Source organism: Excalfactoria chinensis, chromosome 4 (genome assembly GCF_039878825.1).
Source record: "Excalfactoria chinensis isolate bCotChi1 chromosome 4, bCotChi1.hap2, whole genome shotgun sequence".
Lineage (NCBI taxonomy): Eukaryota > Metazoa > Chordata > Aves > Galliformes > Phasianidae > Excalfactoria > Excalfactoria chinensis.
In genome coordinates this window covers 79,721,368-79,739,602 of record NC_092828.1, presented here as the reverse complement: position 1 = coordinate 79,739,602, position 18,235 = coordinate 79,721,368, and the positions used below count along the sequence as shown (strand labels likewise).

Sequence of the window (18,235 nt, the reverse complement as noted above, 5' to 3'; positions counted from 1 at the left end):
ATGGCTCCCTTTTACTTGTATTACTTTAAGAAACCAAAGTGATTTTTACCGGATTCAATAGTACCACCATCAAAAATTATTTTTGCCAATTGCCTTCTCTTAGGCATTATGAATTCATTGATTTGCTTTAACATAATAATTGTAAATAAAATCTATATTTTAAAACTTATTGAAAGTGAGAAAGCAATGTTTCTGACGTTGCTTGAGACATTTACTTAAGAACAGATGCAACGTAAATGCACCAATTTCAACACCTGAATTTTGTGAACCTTACAAATTCCACTCCATTCCAAGTATGGAGATTAATTATAGTTTTTCTTCAATAGGTCTATTCACATAAAGTTAACCATGTGTATGACAACATTATATCCAAGTGGTGAAATCTGTATTGCAACCCTGAATTTTCTGGGGCAAGGTCTTCTGGGGTCAAAACTACAGAAGTTTTGTGCATCTGAAAGCAAAGAATGGCCTCTTTTCCAATTTAAGAGCTGTTTGAAATGTCACTTGAATTCTTCACAGCTCTTGTTTTATTTTTTCTCCTGCTTAAAGTAGATATATTAATGATTTATTTTCCATTGTAATTAGTAAATCTAAGAAAATATAACATCAGAAAACTAGCATACACTTTAAATAACCTTTCTGTAACAGAGTTCCTTGCTTCAGTAATGCACTAAAAAACCAAGGAAGATATGTGCTTTGGCAATTGGGTTATGGAATCAAAGCTTTCTAAAAGATAAATCCTAATACTTATTATCAACTCTAGTTTAATAAATTGTAATGCTTTCATATCTTTACGTGATAAACCAATTTCTAGAAATTCCTCAAAGTGCTTCTCAGAATTAAGCTATATTTCTTCTGTAACATAGATTGGTCTATCGCTAGAATTGCTTCATTGTAAAGTTTTTATCATTTCTCTGTGTAATTTAAAATCAGATTTTGCTTCATTCAATTAAAATTACACATATGTGTCTTCACTGCTCAAAAGTACTGTTATCTCTACTAATTAGTATTTTATTTTGAAACTTTTTTGGTGTATGTTTCTGACATGAGCTGTAAGCTTTCCTTCCTAACCCCTACAGACAGGATACAGTTTCTGTAAAACGAAGTTAATAACTTCTTTCCTCAGAGAACAATGTAAATACAAGTATAGATAATGAAGTGAAGGAAAGGAAAAATTTGCAGAAAGAAGGTATAAAGTATTTGAGTGCTGAAAGTCTGTTCTCCTGTCCTAGTTGCAGTGCAATCATCATCTGTGTAAATCTTATAAATTGTTATCACACAGATGGCAGAAAGTTCAGAAGTGAATCAGAAGATCTATGTACAGTTACATACAGGGGTCTATTCAGCAGCCAGCACAACACACTCATTTTAATTAGCTACACTCAAGTCAGCTCAGGCAGAACTAGCTTTATGGCAGTGGCAACAGGGAGCTCAGTTACAACTGTGTGGCTTTTCACAGAATCACAGAATGACCTGGGTTGGAAGGGACCTCAAGGATCATGTAGTTCCAAACCCCCTGCCTAGCAGGGCCACCAAACGTACACATTTATTAGATCAGGTTGCCCAGGGCCCCATCCAACCTGGCCTTGAACACCTCCAAGGACGGGGCATCCACAACCTCCCTGGGCAGCCTGTTCCAGGGCCTAACCACTCTCCTCGTAAAGAACTTCCCCCTAACATCCAACCTAAATCTTCCCTCCTTCAACTTGGATCCATTTCCCCTAGTCCTGCCATTGTCAGCCCTTTCAAGGAGTTTACTCCCCTCCTGGGTGTAGGTTCCCTTCAGGAATTGAAAGGCTGCAATGAGGTCACCCCGCAGCCTTCTCTTTTCCAGGCTGAACAAGCCTAACTCCTTCAGCCTGTCCTCATAGCGGAGGTGCTCAATTCCCCTGATCATCTTTGTGGCCCTCCTCTGGACCCTTTCCAAAATCTCTATGTCTTGTACTGAGGGCTCCACACCTGGACACAGTACTCCAGATGGGGCCTCACAAGAACAGAGTAGAGAGGGACAATCACCTCCCTATCCCTGCTGACCACCACTCTCCTGATGGAGCCCAGGATCCTATTTGCTTTCCGAGCTGCCAGAGCGCAAGAAACACTTAAACTACATCCATGTTATGGAAATGCAACACTCCAATTTCCTTGGATATACTTGCACCCTCACATGCTATAATTACTGTATTGCAGTTATACAGGAATAAAGAGGAGGCACATAAAAGCAGGTTAAAGCTTGCTAATTTGTATAGATTATATCAACATAATTATATAACAGTGTATAAATAGAGTTAAGGACAACTACAGAGGAGGAGGGAGAGGAAAAGACAGCCTGTAACACAAAAGCGTCTTCACATTGGCTCCTATACATGTCAACTTGAAGATTAAAAGCTCTGAAGGGCTATATCCCAATAATAATAATAATAATAATAATAATAATAATAATAACAGGACCCTCTTTCCTACCATGAAACAACAACAGAAAAGTAAAGCGGGGAAAGCAATAACTCTGGCAGGGCTCTGGTTGATCAAGTTCCAATGCTAGACTTGCCATTATAAGGTTACACTTTCAGAAGCAACAATTTGCTGGCCCGGTCTGTTCAGAAAACCATTTTCTAATTTGAACCTCAAGTACCCACTAGAAAGCCTATTTGTTCAAAGATTTTTAGATACAATTGTGCTTCAGAAATTCCACCAATTCACAGCGAGCATCTTGATTGCAAGTCTCTCTCTTCTTCCAGGAGGAAGGGAAAAAAGAAAACCCAACACAATAGCCTACAAAACCTTCTGAACACAGCATACAGTTCATAACTTTTGCTGATCCTGCCAACCAGCCCAGCATAATAATGCACACATGTAGATCTGCCAAAAGAAAAAATAACTATTAAAAAATATTTTAACTTTTATATTAAAATCAAATCTAGTAAAGATGGTATTTCAGTCAAATAATAAAACAAGAAACTCTTGAAATAGAGTATATCCAATGTAGCCCAAGAGTACAAGCAAATGGGAAATTATACATTAAGGGAAAATTAAGCAGCTATAATAACTGACCTTCAGGGTGTTCACTGACACTGTATATCAGAATTTGATAGGTTTGCACACTAACAATATGACTTTTTACTTCTCCTAAATACATGCCTTTTGTCACTCACCAGTCACACATTGTTCATTACAGACACCATTTTTTTTTTTAAACTTACTTTATATTTATGTTCAGTTCATCCTATTTATTGTGTTAGCTTCTCCATCAAAAAGACAATTGCACAATTTCATAAAGTTCCCCAAAGCCAAGACATGATCATTTTATTTCTTCCTCTTCATAACAAAGTTAGGTGATACTTTAGGAAATCTTCATTATACTCTCAATAGTCAAGCTCATAAGAGCCTGCAAAAACATCACCATGCTAAATAGTATGCTATTACCATAACATCACATTAAATCTATTACATTAGCATGTTATTTCTATGCAAAATGATCAATAAAAAAATACTGATCATGTCAAATGGCTGTTAAAATAGATCTTCTTAGATGACATACTTGATTTCTAGTCAGCCAGGTATGCCCTCCTTCACATATAAGACAATGGAAGAAACATTAGAAGTCATTCTTGCCTCTGAAGAATCCAAACTACTCTTTTAAATTTCTAAATTTTGACCAAAATCTCAGATTCTGAAACATAGTTATATTTGAATACTTCTGTACATGAGTCCCAGTGACAGCTCATGCCAAGGGTTCTGTGGAACTTCTGCCATAAATCATGGTGAATTTCTCAGAGATCATTTTGAGAAACAAAAAGAAGGTGAAAAGAAAAAAATTCTTCAAATCACCATTTTGAAAGGGGAATGTATTCTCTTCAGTACGGTCAGCTAATTCTTTTAAGAGATGTTCAACGTATTATCAAATTGTGAGAGGTAAGCATTGCTGATGACAAGATGCAGGAAGAATGAATAAAAGAATAAAAATATACCCAAAGGAAGTGATTGGGATGCTTCTGTTGACTATAATGTAATACTGCTATGGTAGGTAATCCTATGTTGCAGGGAAAAAAGAAATCTTCAGGCATTTCGAAGTCTATTTTAAATGAAGACTTCTAAAAGTAGCTTTCATAAATCCAACAACTAATAAAGAATTGCTTTGATTTCATTTGTCAGTTTCATTTTTAAGGAAATAAAATGGTATTTTAATAAGCGATTGAGTACAAAATATATAGCAACTTGTCATGGGTTAACCTAAAATCTACCTGCACCCATGACAGGGGGGCAGTCGGCCCGCAGGCCGCTGGCCCAGAAAAGAAAGAAAACAAGGAAAAAAAGAAAATAAATACAGCGGCAACGATCTAAGGAGGTACACTTATTTACTAAATACTATACCAGAATACAGAATAACACAATATAATACAATATAATTGGAATTAAGGCTAACGAATCAAGTAAAATAAGAGAGAGAGTCCCGAAACCAAGAGGCCTACTGTAACTCTAGGCGAAACGGCTGGAACACTCCCACACAGCTCACACGGCTCCCCCCTGGCTGGCAAGGTCCAAGAGAGCGAGTCCAGCACTGAAGTGAGATTATTAGAGTCCGTGTCATATGACTGACCGTGATGTTCCCTGGGACATTCAGTCTTCTTTTGTGAGCAGCAGATTTGTCAAAATTATCTATGCTTAACATGATGTTATGATGTGGAATACTGATAGCAAAATTACAAAATTGCAAAACCATGACGCAACTCCAAACAGTTAACTCGTTGCACAGAGGGAGTGTCATGGTTTTATGATTTTTGATTGGTATTCCACATCATAACATCATGCAGCGCACTGGGAGTTGAAGAGTTAATGCCACAGTTCTGTGGATGGTCAGTAGTACTGATTACCTGGTCTCAAAAGAGAAGGATGAACTACAACTCCCAGAAGACTTCATTTTTCTGTTTCAGTTTCTTTTCAGAATGCAAGATAAAGCTGACTGGGAGTCATGAGACTGCACTCCTTGCTGTCTGTGCTCCCTGGCTGTCTCAATGATAGCATTAGAGTAAGGACTTCGGTTTCAGAAACACTCTCATTTTATTTGATTTATTCACTTCAATTTCTTACCCAGGGTATGGGTCCATGAGTCCCTTAGCCCCTTTGTCACAGAACTAGGCCGAGCCAGGCTGAACCACGACAGAGGGAAAAGATTTTGGTTCACAAAGGATTAAATATTTATCTAACTTATTGTTTCTTCATCTTTCCCTTTCTTTCAAACCTCCCTTTCCCTGCCCCTCCCTCTTACCCCCTCCCCCCCCATATACCCTATGCAGAGGTGGGCCCTTCTGTTTAGTCTGTAGCCAATTATAGCTTCTCAGGTGCAGTTTTTCATCACAAGGGAATTTGGTAATCTTACACTGATTAATTAAACTAGGGTCTCTAAGCAAACTCCCAGAACTCCTATATTTAAAGCTTGCATATCTAATCCAGATAACAGGATAAACGAAGAGACTGCCAAAGTACACGTAAAATGAGAACAAAAACACCCTGTATTCATTCTTCTTTGTAGAGTTCCTAAACAAAGAATAAGTTGTACTTTCGGGTAGAAAATCTAATCTGCATTTAAATAGAATTTTTCCAAATAATAAACAAAAGCCTGAAGCACCATTTTTACAGCAAGTCTTGCTGCTAGTTCACAGCCTAATCCTTCTATCTCTATATGTATTTCTTTCTACCCTTGTATATTCATTTTCTTACCAGTTTATCGAGGCATCTTGGCAGTATGAGTTCACAGGAACAACAGTAATTTTGCCTTTCCTCAATTTTTTTTTTTTCAAAATTGAAACTAAAACTGTTAAAACTTTGCATGGTCAGCAACTCAATGCAAACAGGTAGAATCTCCTTTATAAAACCAACGACAAATTATTAACCTAAAGAGTGAGAAGCATGACAGATCAAAGGGAAGTGCTTTTCCTATGAAACACTGACTACAACAGAATGGCTTCTAGTGCACTGCTACAAGGTACTATGTGACATTACTGGAAATCTCTGATGCATATTGGCAGCTCATACAGACAGCTATGCACGTCCCATGATCTAGAATATCCGTAACAGCAAACCAGATGTTACCAAAATCAACAAGCACATGCAGCTTTATTTGCAGCTATCCAGACAGCAAGCAGTGGTGAAAACAAGCATCTTGTAAACATAAGTGTGGGCTACATTTTCATATTCAGACTATGACTTCACTTCTTCTTGAGGCTGTAGAAAAGAACCTGAGCCTACATGAAGAAATGAAAAACACCTGTAGTGTAGTATTCCCCAAAATGAGAGATCTAAGTTTCAAGTAGGAGGATATTAACACTAGAAAATATTTTTTAAAACATTTTAAAATAGGAGAAATTAATTTTTTAGATTCTGCCTTCTTAAACCAGCAGAGTATATTATTATGTTTAAAGGCAATAGATCTGATTTTACTTCCAAGTACCCACCTCTCCTAATACCTTGTCTTTAAAATAATATTTATGCATTTCAGAGCAGAAACTAAAAGATGGTCTGAAGAAAGAGAGCTCTGTCCTAAATGTAAAAACGTTGAGAAAGCTATTATTAAGTGAGAAGACGCCTCACAGGACCAAATTAGCATACTAGATGAGATTTACCAAATTCTCAGATAGCAAGAACGCTAGTGCCAGATGAGCAAAAACTAATTTAATTCAAACTGCTTTACTTTAATAAATGCCACTTCTAATTAGACAAACACATGCTGTGGGTTTTTTTTTTGTTTTTTTTTGTTTTTTTTTGTTTGTTTGTTTTTTCCTACCTGACTCCCACTTTATTCACACAGTATCACAGTATCATGTGAGTTGGAAGGGACCATAGAGATCATCGAGTCCAACTCCTGGGATTCGAGCATTCTGTGTAGCAGAGAGGCACTTCTACCACTTGTGCCATAGGGGGGATTCAAACCCGGGCCTCCAGTGTTGCAAGCAGCAATTCTACCACTGTGCCACCAGGGCACACATTTCTCATATTGATAGGCAATCAGCACATTATCCTACAAAATATTTTCTCATTATACAGCCCATCAAATCTGAGCTATAACTATTGGATTATTATGTGCATTCTGAATGGGCTTATTCTTTACAGGGCAAAGCAGACTTACCTGTCTTTGAACTGACACAGTTTGCAGTGCCAGACAGGCATTGTAATTGTTTTGTTTACATACCTCAGCAATGTAGAATTTTTTATTTATTTATTCTTCTCTGAAAACAGAGTTATAACCCAACTTGTGATTTTTATTTATTTTTTTTATATCAAGAAAAAAATAACTAAGGAATCAATTCTCCTCCAGTCTGTCTGTAGCATTTATTCACATTCAGGAAATTAAAACAAGATTATTAAGGATCCTTTGAAAGGAATTGATAAGCTTCTTTAGTAAGTTGGAAAAACAAACTAATAATTATTCTCTCTAGGAAACATTCTCCTTATGAACTAAAGTAGTGTGGCTATCAGTCTTCCTTTTATTTTAAGCAGAAAACATTTGCTCTTCAGGGTAGGAGATGGTCACAAAGTAAACTGTTCAACTGAAGAACAAAATGGTTCTAGGAACAAAAGTCTGGATAAGAGAAAAAAACCTTCCTGCTTACCAAATCACGATAACAAGTTCAAGAAATAAAAGCATACATATATATATATATATGCGTGTGCCCCTGGTGGCGCATGGTGTTAGAACCGCCGCTTGCAACACTGGAGGCCCGGGTTCGAATCCCCCCTGTGGCGCAAGTGGTAGAAGTGCCGCTCTGCTACACTAGAGGGCTCAAATCCCAGGGGTTGGACTCAATGATCTCTAAGGTCCCTTCCAACTTGCACGATACTATAATACTATGATGTACATACATAATTCATTCATTATTTATGGATAAAGTATTTATTGCAGAGTAAATAATAATAATATACTTTTCATCACTGTAAGTGTTATGTATCCAGAGACCGCTGCACAAAATATATCAGGAATATTTTAACTATGGCTGGAGGCTTAATGTCTCACTGTTCCACTGAAAAGCATGTAAACAACTAGTTTCTGGCCTATTTATATATAATATTTAAGTTCCCCAAATGATAATCTGCTAGAAAACAAATTTACCTATGTAATACTTCTTCGAACAATGTTTCCTGTAGGTATTTTGTTTTACTTGTTGAAAAAAAAAAAAAAAAAAGGTTAGCAGAGTTTCTCCTTTAGGAGTCATACAATATAAATAATGGCATTCATAAAGTCAATTAGAAGTCAAAAGTAAATAAGTGTTGAACTGCAGTAATTAGACCATGCAATATAAGTGATTAATCCATTAGACTTCACAGCAAAGGTAAGATGCTGATCCTGCATGTACAGTGCCACTAACAGAGAATGGATTTAAGAAACCCTTCTAATTAGATGAAATTAAGAGGTCAACTCTTTTAAGTGGAAGGAAAGTAGAATTGAAACGTAAGAGAAGGCACGGGGCATGGAGCTTTGTCTGCTGCACCCTGAGCAGCTGGAGGAAAAGGACACTGCTACTGAACACACAGTGCCAGCTTTCCCCATCCTCAGGGAACTGAGCATGCTGATTTCTTACTAAGTCACAGATGGCCCACACTAATGGATGAGATGGAAATATAAAGGTAAGTACTGGTCCAGCAGCCACTCCAAGAAAACAGGTATTTTGCAGTATTTGTAAGAACAGTTATTAGCAATCTTGCATCTCCCTGTCATGATGTTAAGTTTTACCCTAAGAAACTGGAGCAGTTGAGAGAGATTGAAAGATAATGGAGTATTTTGGAGCAAGGTAACAGAAAAAAAAAGATTGAGGTGGATTAAGCAGTGCCAACCCCAGTACCACAGATATGACCAAATTATCAGAGTACCTCCAAGTTAGCATTCCTCAGTGGGGAAAAAATAATAATCAGAATAATCAGAATTTTAGCCTTAAAGCATTTTCTTTATTTTGAGGAACACCACTAAGACTTTACCAGCCACCTCTGAACACAGACTTTGTTTTTTTAATTCAGTTTGTTGTTAACATAAATCACACTTCTCCCACAATCTTCCTAGTACACATGTGGATACCATAGCAACTATCACAATGTACGAATCCTACGCTCATAAAACACACAACTGAGTGATGAAAGGATTGCTATCTGTAAATCCAGAGATTTGCAATCACCTCATAGCCATGGCTTAATAGTACAAGTAATTATAGAATAGCTTTTTTTTTTTTTTTTTTTTTTTTTTTTTTTAAATAAATAGAAATCCAGCAATTACAGAACAATCATGTATTGCTTTTATTGCTTTTCCTACATAACTATGTAAAGATCAGCATAGTGGCTCTCTTAAAAAGCTGAGTAATTAATTACATTGCCTTCAATTTTAACGAGTAACTGTCAGGAAATAGACTTAAAACCCAAATTCTGTTTTAATTTATGTTATTTATGGGCACAGGTGAGGTTTTCAGGTCAATTAATACAAAATAACTTGTACCATGAATGCTAAAACAGCAGCAGATTTAAAATCAGTGTAGATTAAAGTAGAAAGGATGCTTAAAGAATTGCTTGAAAATAAACCAAGCAACCTGATGATCAGAGAAAACACAAAGATGGGGGTAAGAACACAAGGCCAAGGTGCAAAGAAGAATAGGACCAAGGTCCTGCAAGCTAAGATCCAAGACACTAAGCCAATCTCTCAGTACTAAACCATTGCTGACCTATCTCACATCCTGAGTCACACAGAGAATACTTTAGAAAATTTTGTAATCAATTAAAGCTACTTTTCCATAACATGTACTTCTGGTTTTTGTCATGTGAAAGACAGCGTACAGCAACAAGTAATGTTCAGAACTGTTCTTGTTTTTCTCTGAATTGCCTTTTCTCAATATCCACACTAATTAAAGAATGTTCAGAAGAATAAGTTTTCCTCACCCTTTTTACCATGGGCAGGGATTTGCTTCCATGTTACAGAACTGCAGAGGTATTATTCAGGTAATTGAAAAGAAGGCCAGAGATTCATGAACAACAATGGAAAAACAATCTAACCATTTGATCTGTGCTTCCCTAATGGTCACTATTACATAGCACAGTTTGTTATTGTAGCCAATTCTTCCAGAAATATCAGGAAGAAAAAAAGGAACTACATTTTTCATCATTTTAACTAAAGTTGGAGTTTCTCTAAGCATTTATATGCTTAGATCTGCATTCTATAGGAGTCAACAATTCCTGAACAGCTGAGGCCCTTGAAGAAGAATCCCTTGGCCATATACTCCCTTTAATAATGTCCAGATGGAACAGTTTTGCAATGTTCCACTGAACACTGGACTTTGAGTTACAAAATTTAAAGGAGAACTGCATAGAAAATCTTATTATGTTATCCAGTTGATATCTACTAAATTAAGACTAGTTCTTTATTCTCATAATTTGCACAAATAGATTAGGAACAACTTTCTCCTCAATTTTTGCATCTTTGTTGTTGTTTTTCAGCAGGAGCTACTCTACAAATATTTAGCTAGAAATGAACTAAAAGAATATACAAGAATATCTTCATGGTATGAATGTACAGATTACATAAGGATGTAGATGGAATTAGTTTCCAAAGAAGTAGCAAAATTGCATCTGAAAGCACAGAATTTCATAAAGGTAAGTCTTTTAAACTCATTTTCCTGTGTGAAAGGCTTTTATTTCTTTTTTTTTTCCTGTGTGTTACACATTTACTTGTTTAGCTCAAATGATACAAGCACCAACTTTGCAAACAGCTGCTTACATATATGCATGATATACTTCAGCTGTAAATCTATTGTGCATTCACTTACAAGCCAATGGCAATTAAAGACGCAATAGCTAATGTACTAGCATTTTATTATTGCAGGGACTTGAGTCATGACAGTGATCAAGAATCTAATTAAAGTTTTTACTAGAGTGTCCATGACAGCTGTCATCAGAATATACCAACAGTAATAAATAAACACATGATGTATCCCAAATGATGAGATCTTTGAGAAGAACCTGTCTTAGGCTGCTGACAGCTACCTCTGCCACGCACTGGCATGTTCTTCCTCCACCCATAACATCCACTTGTATAAGATACAGCAGCCCTTAAAAAGCAGTCAGCCTTCCTGTTTTCTGCTGAGCCGTGATCTCAGAAAAACTAGTAGCATAAAGTACTAATACAGTGAAATGCAAAGAAACAAATTTTGCTACAGACTAGCTTCAAGCAAGTAAAACTGCACTGGGCAAGGGATTTTTTATTTATTTATTTATTTATTTATTTTTTGGAGTCAGCAACAGTGCTGTGCCTAGCCTAGTAGCTGGCAGCTTGTGGGACGGCTCCTGACTCACTAGGGGCAGAGCTGACACCTTGTGGCAGTATTCAAACTACTTACCGCTTGTCATTGGCCATTTACTACAGAAACTAGCTTCAATCAGGTAAAACTGCAGTGGGCAAGTTGTTCCCCTGTACTCAGCACTGGTGAGGCCTCATCTTGAGTACTGTGTCTAGTTTTGGGCCCCTCACTGCAAGAAAGACATTGAGGCCCTGGAACGTGTTCAGAGGATGGCAACAAAGCTGGTGAGGGGTCTGGAGCACAGGCCATATGAGGTGAGGGTGAAGGAGCTGGGAATGTTCAGCCTGGAGAAGAGGAGGCTCAGGGGAGACCTCATGGCTCTCTATAACTTCCTGAAGGGAGGTTGTAGTGAGCTGGGGGGGTCGGCCTCTTCTCTTGTGTCATTAGTGATAGGACCATTGGGAATGGTTTCAAGCTACAGCAGGGGAGATTCAAGGTGGACATTAGCAAGTATTACTTTTCAGAAATGATGGTCAGGCACTGGAATGGACTGCCCAGGCAGGTAGTGGAGTCACCGACCCTGGGGGATAGTCAAGGAACGACTGGATGTTGAGGGACATGGTTTAGTGGGAGCTATTGATAATAGGTGAATGGTTGGACTGGATGATCTTATAGGTCTTTTCCAACCTTGTGATTCTATGATTCTATGAAATCAGCAACCATCATAAAGAGTTACACAGGATTAACCTGGCATGTCAGAAGTACAGTTACTGTAATAACCATAAACTGCTGTGATTGGTGATCATCATCACACTGTAGGGAAACTCTGCTAAGTTATTTTATTAGAAAAGCGCTAACAAATCCAGACTAAACTGAAACTGGTGTTAGAAATGCTGACTCAGATCTTGCATGAACTAGCCATACAAAAGAAAATAATAATAATAATAAAAATCAAGAAATTGAATTTTTCTATCCCTTATCTGAGTGATCGTATCAAAGTCATCTGTTCATTGTCTTTAATCCCTCCACTGGGACAAAACAAAATACACCATTTTACTTGCTCTGTATCTGAGAGCCTTGATAAGAAATAAAAACAAACAACAGTATGATAGCATGTTTAGTTGTCCCCTGAAAAGAAACTAACATTTTAAGACAATAACTTTGAGAGCCAGCATTAACATGAGATGTTTAGACGTTAGTAACAAGGTGTTGGAAAAGAATTACACACACACACACACATATATATATTCTTTTACTATTTCTATCTAACTTCAATTTTCAGGAAGCCTGAGAAATTTGGAAACCCCAGAGTAATAATGCTTGAATAACCAAGAACCTATTAAGGCAATCTCACACCTTGCTTGGCAAAAAGTATCTAAAATATGGTTCAAAACACTGTTAATCTGTTACCAAAAGAAAAACATACCCTGATACATATAGTCATCTGTGAAACATCTATACATCAAAATATATGGCCCTTAAGACAAACAGGTTACCTGAGAGAATGTAATCTGATGGATGGTCCTAAGAATGGATACATTAGGAAATTAAGGAAAACACAAACTCTTTGAAGGAATTAATTAACCCTTTACATTAATCGTGCTACTGAAAAGTGGAGAATCAAAGTTGACCATAAATATAGAAATGTAACCACAGGTACATCAAGTACAACAACACTTTTGACTGTACAGATGCTCTTCTTCTTTAGAATTGAGATAGGAGAAATTAATCATTCTGATAGCCTGTATTGCACTGCTTCTTTATATAATAAGTACTGTCTTGTCATTAAAAGGAACTACACCTTAAAATCTGGCTTAAGGCTGATTTTGTTGTCTGATTGGTCTAGTTATACATCTTTGAGGATTGGCTATTGAGACTTAGTGCAACAACATTGAAAACACTAATGAAAATATGAGCTGTTTTCATTCGAGTAATAACTTGTATTAAGTATCAGAATATATTCTGCTGTGCTGGAGTGTGTCAAATGTAATAAACAACTAGGCACCACACCCCTAGAAAAATGTAAGGAATATGATAACCACTAATGAAGGCAGAATGAAAGGTTAAGTGAAAAGTAATGAATCAATGGAACTGCTAGATATTCAATAGAAATCCCAGTTTCTCCTCTGAATACATTTCTGATGAAATTTGTCTAAAGTCTTGGATCACTTGCAGATTACACTCCCTGATTTTTGAGTTGTAGAGTTTGGGCATTTTGAAAAGATCCAAGTGAGTTCTATAACACTATAACATGAACAGCAAATTCACGTTTGGCCTGAACTTTAAGACACTAGCTGCAATCTCCTTGAAGACATGACATTGTAAGAACCCCTCACAAATTAGCTCATATAATGGAAGATAAAACTGACTTTACCCTTTAGTAAGACAGAGTTCACAGTCTTCAGGTTCTGAAAGTGGAAAATGGAACTGAAAAGACACCAAATTGTTTTAACATTTAACCAATTTGAATCAGACAGACTGAAATCTATGGTCACGATGAACTAAGCAAAGTATAAAGGAAACTTAATTGTCCCATTTTGTTCTGCTGAAAAATAGGTTTCTGGAATACCAGTCAATACAGTGAGGAAATGATCTGTCACGGTCATGGCACAATCGTGACAGCAGTGTTGCAATTTATGAACAACTATTTGTCTATTCTCCATATACCAAATCAAAGGCTGATGGATGGAGCATTCCAGGCCAGTATATGAGTTTGCCAGCTTGTGTAGTGCATTACAAGATAAAATATCATATACATTTACTACACTGAAAGTTTGGGCATCTACGTGTTAGGACAAGTAAATTCAGTATATTGCTTTAGCATGGCTAAAATTTGATGGGAATTTTTTGGACTGATTTTAAAAACAGTAAATACTGCCCTTCCTAACAAAGAGCACTCCAAGAAATACCAACAGAGGATGAGAATAATTTTGATAGATGCAGGAAACACTCTGCCTTTGCCTTGATTTTATTTTTCCTGCCTAGAAATCCCCATAATAAAGAATGGAAAGAGGTGCTCCAGAACGAAAAGTTTTTTAAAATGTTATTTGACACAGATGCACAAACACAGGAACCTGTACAAAGGAGGTCCATTTGCTACCTTATGTACTGGCTAGAAAGAAAATATGTCCCAGCTTTTAAACCAATTTCCAGTTCAGCTGACCTATACTTCTACTTGTGAAGGGGTGAAGTGGATGGGAAAAGGTAATAATTCCCACCTGACAAAAAAATTTCAAGACACTAATAAATTTCAAAACATTATTTTTCTTCAGGTTGATAACTTCTGAGACTTTTACTGAGAAATCAGAAAATAAATGTATTTCTGCTTATTGATCCAATCCAATCTGATGACAGTAGGTTCAGGAATTCACACTACTGTGGCCTGGAAACCAGTTATGTGATGTGAAAGGCTAAATTCCAATGTTAATAAGAATGCGTAAGAGAAGCTCTCTGCCCAGTAGCATGTGTTCCAAGCAGAACCATCCACGTTTCTGCATGAGGTAAATAATAAAAACATTCTGTACCAGGGGCGGGCACTTTAAAAAGAAATCCCAACACAAAAGATGTAATAACAATAACAAAATAATTTCTAGCCTACAATGGACATGCTGCAAATTAGACAGTACCTTAATAAACAGGGCGAATATGCTTTCTTGCAGATGGAAGTCTCAGGCTGGACATTAGGAAGTACTACTTCTCGGAAAGGGTAGTCAGGCACTGGAATACACTGCCCAGGGAGGTGGTGGAGTCATCGACCATGGAGGTGTTCAAGAAACATTTGGATGTTGTGTTGAGGGATATGGTTTATCTGAGAAGTATTGGTGATGGTTGGACTGGATGATCTTTTAGGTCTTTTCCAACCTTGATAATTCTGTGATTCTGTGAAAAATAATTTGGAAGAAACAGCATCTGTTTCTTCTGGATGTGGTAGGCTTAATATTTAAGTTGCCATTAATATGCTCCAGAAATCTGTTCTGCTGTGTGTTCTACTGAATTAGATCAAGAATAAATTTGGGTGAAGTTAAAGTGCCAGTTACATCAATGAGAGTGGAATAGAGATCACATTCTTTTTCTTCCTCTGACTGGAGTGATTAAATGAGTTCTGTGTGGTTTTTGTAGGCCATAGGGTTGGAGGCTCTTTTATATGAATCTAGAGTTCAAAGCTATCTATCTGCTAGGAGCACATTAAAAATAAAACAGCACCAAAAGAAGACTGGAGAGGGCAGAATTTTTACCATGAAAATTTTCACTTTCTGTGTAAATTATGGATAAACCTTATCAGCTGTACTTAAGCCCACTTCTCTTCCAAAGGCTCAACAGTGGCAGCCAGGAATGTGGCGATTGTCCAGCTCCTTTAAGAATTAAAGATAGAGCATGGAAACACCAAAGTGACAAAAAGACAGTCTTAAAAGTATAGCAATTGTAGGGAAAATCTCTACACAGAAAAGCCATTTGTAGCATATGCTGAAAAAAAGACAATACAGAGATACTAATCTGTATTTTCTCATCTAATACCAATTGATATTTGTAAATTTCCAGACACTAGTACTTACTGTTGCTGCATTGAACCCAATCCTATATATATGCATTTTATTATAGACCTTCATATCTGAGAAAGGATGTCACTATGGATCCATACTGGAGAACTAGACTTTTAGAAAGTTAAGCCAACATAGGAAGGGGCAGCAATATGAAATGAGTTGGCATGTACATGCCAGTCACAAATAGCTGAAGAAGCAAGTGCAATGTCAGGAAGAGGAGGAGTGTAGTAATCCTAAATGAAAGTAATTTTACTGGGAGGGAATGCAAGTAGCAAACAGAGGATCTGAAGTGGATATGTTCCAAAAATAAAAGGTTTTGGAAAATGCTCTGACCCCATAAGGAAGTAATGAAAGAAAATTGGGATTTTCAGCTTGATTGAAGTTAGTAGAAAAAAGTTTAAGTTAGAAAATTCTTTTTGAAATTACCCTTAAGTTGGCAAAGCAAATAAATAAATAAATTAATGCAAATGGAACAAATGCAAGTACTTCAATCCTGTACATTTTTCTTTGCTCTATCCTATTCACACACACACACACACACACACACACCATATATGCCATTGTGTGCATTGCTTTTGTGGAATGAGGATAGAGCAGAGAACAATATACAGGATTGAAGAACTTGCATTTGTTTCATTTCTATTTTTTCTTTTTTTACTTAACAAACTAGAAGGAAGTTTCCAGAACAATTTTCTCCCTTACAAATTAAATTCTTTTTCTCCTCCTCCTGTTCCACTGCTGTTAACAAAAAGGAGCTCATAAATCAAACTTTAATCAAGCTGAAAATCCCAATTTTCTTTCTTCACTTCCCTAGGGGGTCAGAGCATTTTGCAGAATCTTTTATTTTCTGAACTTATCCACTTCAGATTTTCTGTTTGCTACTTGCTTTCTCTCCTAGTAATATTACTTTCATTTAGGATTACTGCCTTCCTCCTCTTCCTGACATTGCACTTGCTTCTTCAGCCTCTTGCAATTGAAACTATTTAAAGCCTTGCAACTTAATTGGAAGAAACATGACTGTAAAAGATTAGCAAACTCTCAATTCAGTATACAGAATTATGCTTATACAGCTACACAGATATTCATTTGCTATTCCTCTGATTTTTCTTGTTTTTTTTTTTTTGTTTTTTTTTTTTTAATTCACACTTCAAATCTTTACAAATCAATATGGAGGAGGACAAATTACATCTGTATGGGACATTATCACAGACTACAAGTATAACTGCCCCAGAACATTTAGCACATTTTGAATCAGTTCCTATATTAATTAATCCTGAGATGAGACACGATGGTATCTTTTCAAGATTATAAACATGCGAACTGGTGCTACCAGAAAACAAGACTGACTGGAAGCAGGCAGGTTCTGCCTTAAATTTTCAAATAGAATAATAGAATCATAGAATTACTCAGGTTAGGAAAGACCTCAGTGATCAAGTCCAACTGCAACCTAACCATAGCACCCTAACTCCAACCACCCTCTGCTAAATCATATCTCCGAGCACCACATCCGAACACATCTTAAACACATCCAGGAATGGCGATTCAACCACCTCCCTGGGGAGCCTATTCCAGTACCTAACCACCCTTTCTGTAAAGAAATTCTTTCTAATATCCAACCTGAACTTGCCCTGGCGCAACTTAAGGCCATTTCCCCTTGTTCTGTCACTTGTCACTAGTGAGAAGAGACCTGCCCCACTCTCACTGTAAGAACCTTTCAGGTACTGGAAGAGAGCGATAAGGTCTCCCCTCAGCCTCCTCTTCCTCAGACTAAACAGCCCCAGCTTCCTTAGCCTCTCCTCGTAGGGCTGATTCTCCAAGCCCTTCACGAGCCTCGTTGCCCTTCTCTGGACCTGCTCCAGTACTTCCATATCTTTCTTATGTTGAGGTGCCCAAAACTGGACACAGTACTTGAGGTGAGGCCTCACCAATGCCGAGTACAGGGGTAGGATGACTTCCTTAGTCCTGCTCACCTCACCATTCCTGATACAAGCCAGGATGCCATTGGCCCTCTTGGCCACCCAGGCACACTGTCGGCTCATGTTCAGCCGTGCATCAATCAGTACCCCCAGGTCCATTTCCTCCACACAGTCCTCCAGCCACTCCACCCCAAGCCTATAGCGCTGCCTGGGGTTGTTGTGGCCGAAGTGCAGGACTTGGCATTTGGTCTTGTTGAACCTCATCCCATTGGCTTCAGCCCAGCTCTCCAGCCTGTCCAGATCCCTCTGTAGGGCCTCGCTACCCGCAGGCAGATCCACACTCCCAGACAATTTAGTGTCATCTGCGAACTTACTGAGGGTGCACTCAATGCCCTCATTGAGGTCATCAATAAAGATATTGAAGAGGAGAGGCCCCAGCACCAACCCCTGGGGAACACCACTCGTGACCAGTCGCCAGCTGGATTTAACTCCATTTACCACCACTCTCTGAGCC

The 18,235-nt window shown here is 37.6% G+C and overlaps 1 protein-coding gene across 3 annotated transcripts in view; it reads right to left on the bottom strand.

Moving 5' to 3' along the window:
* The window catches only part of PCDH11X (protocadherin 11 X-linked), a 670,304-nt gene that overhangs the window by 199,261 nt on the left and 452,808 nt on the right, over positions 1-18,235 (bottom strand). The window lies entirely within an intron of this gene.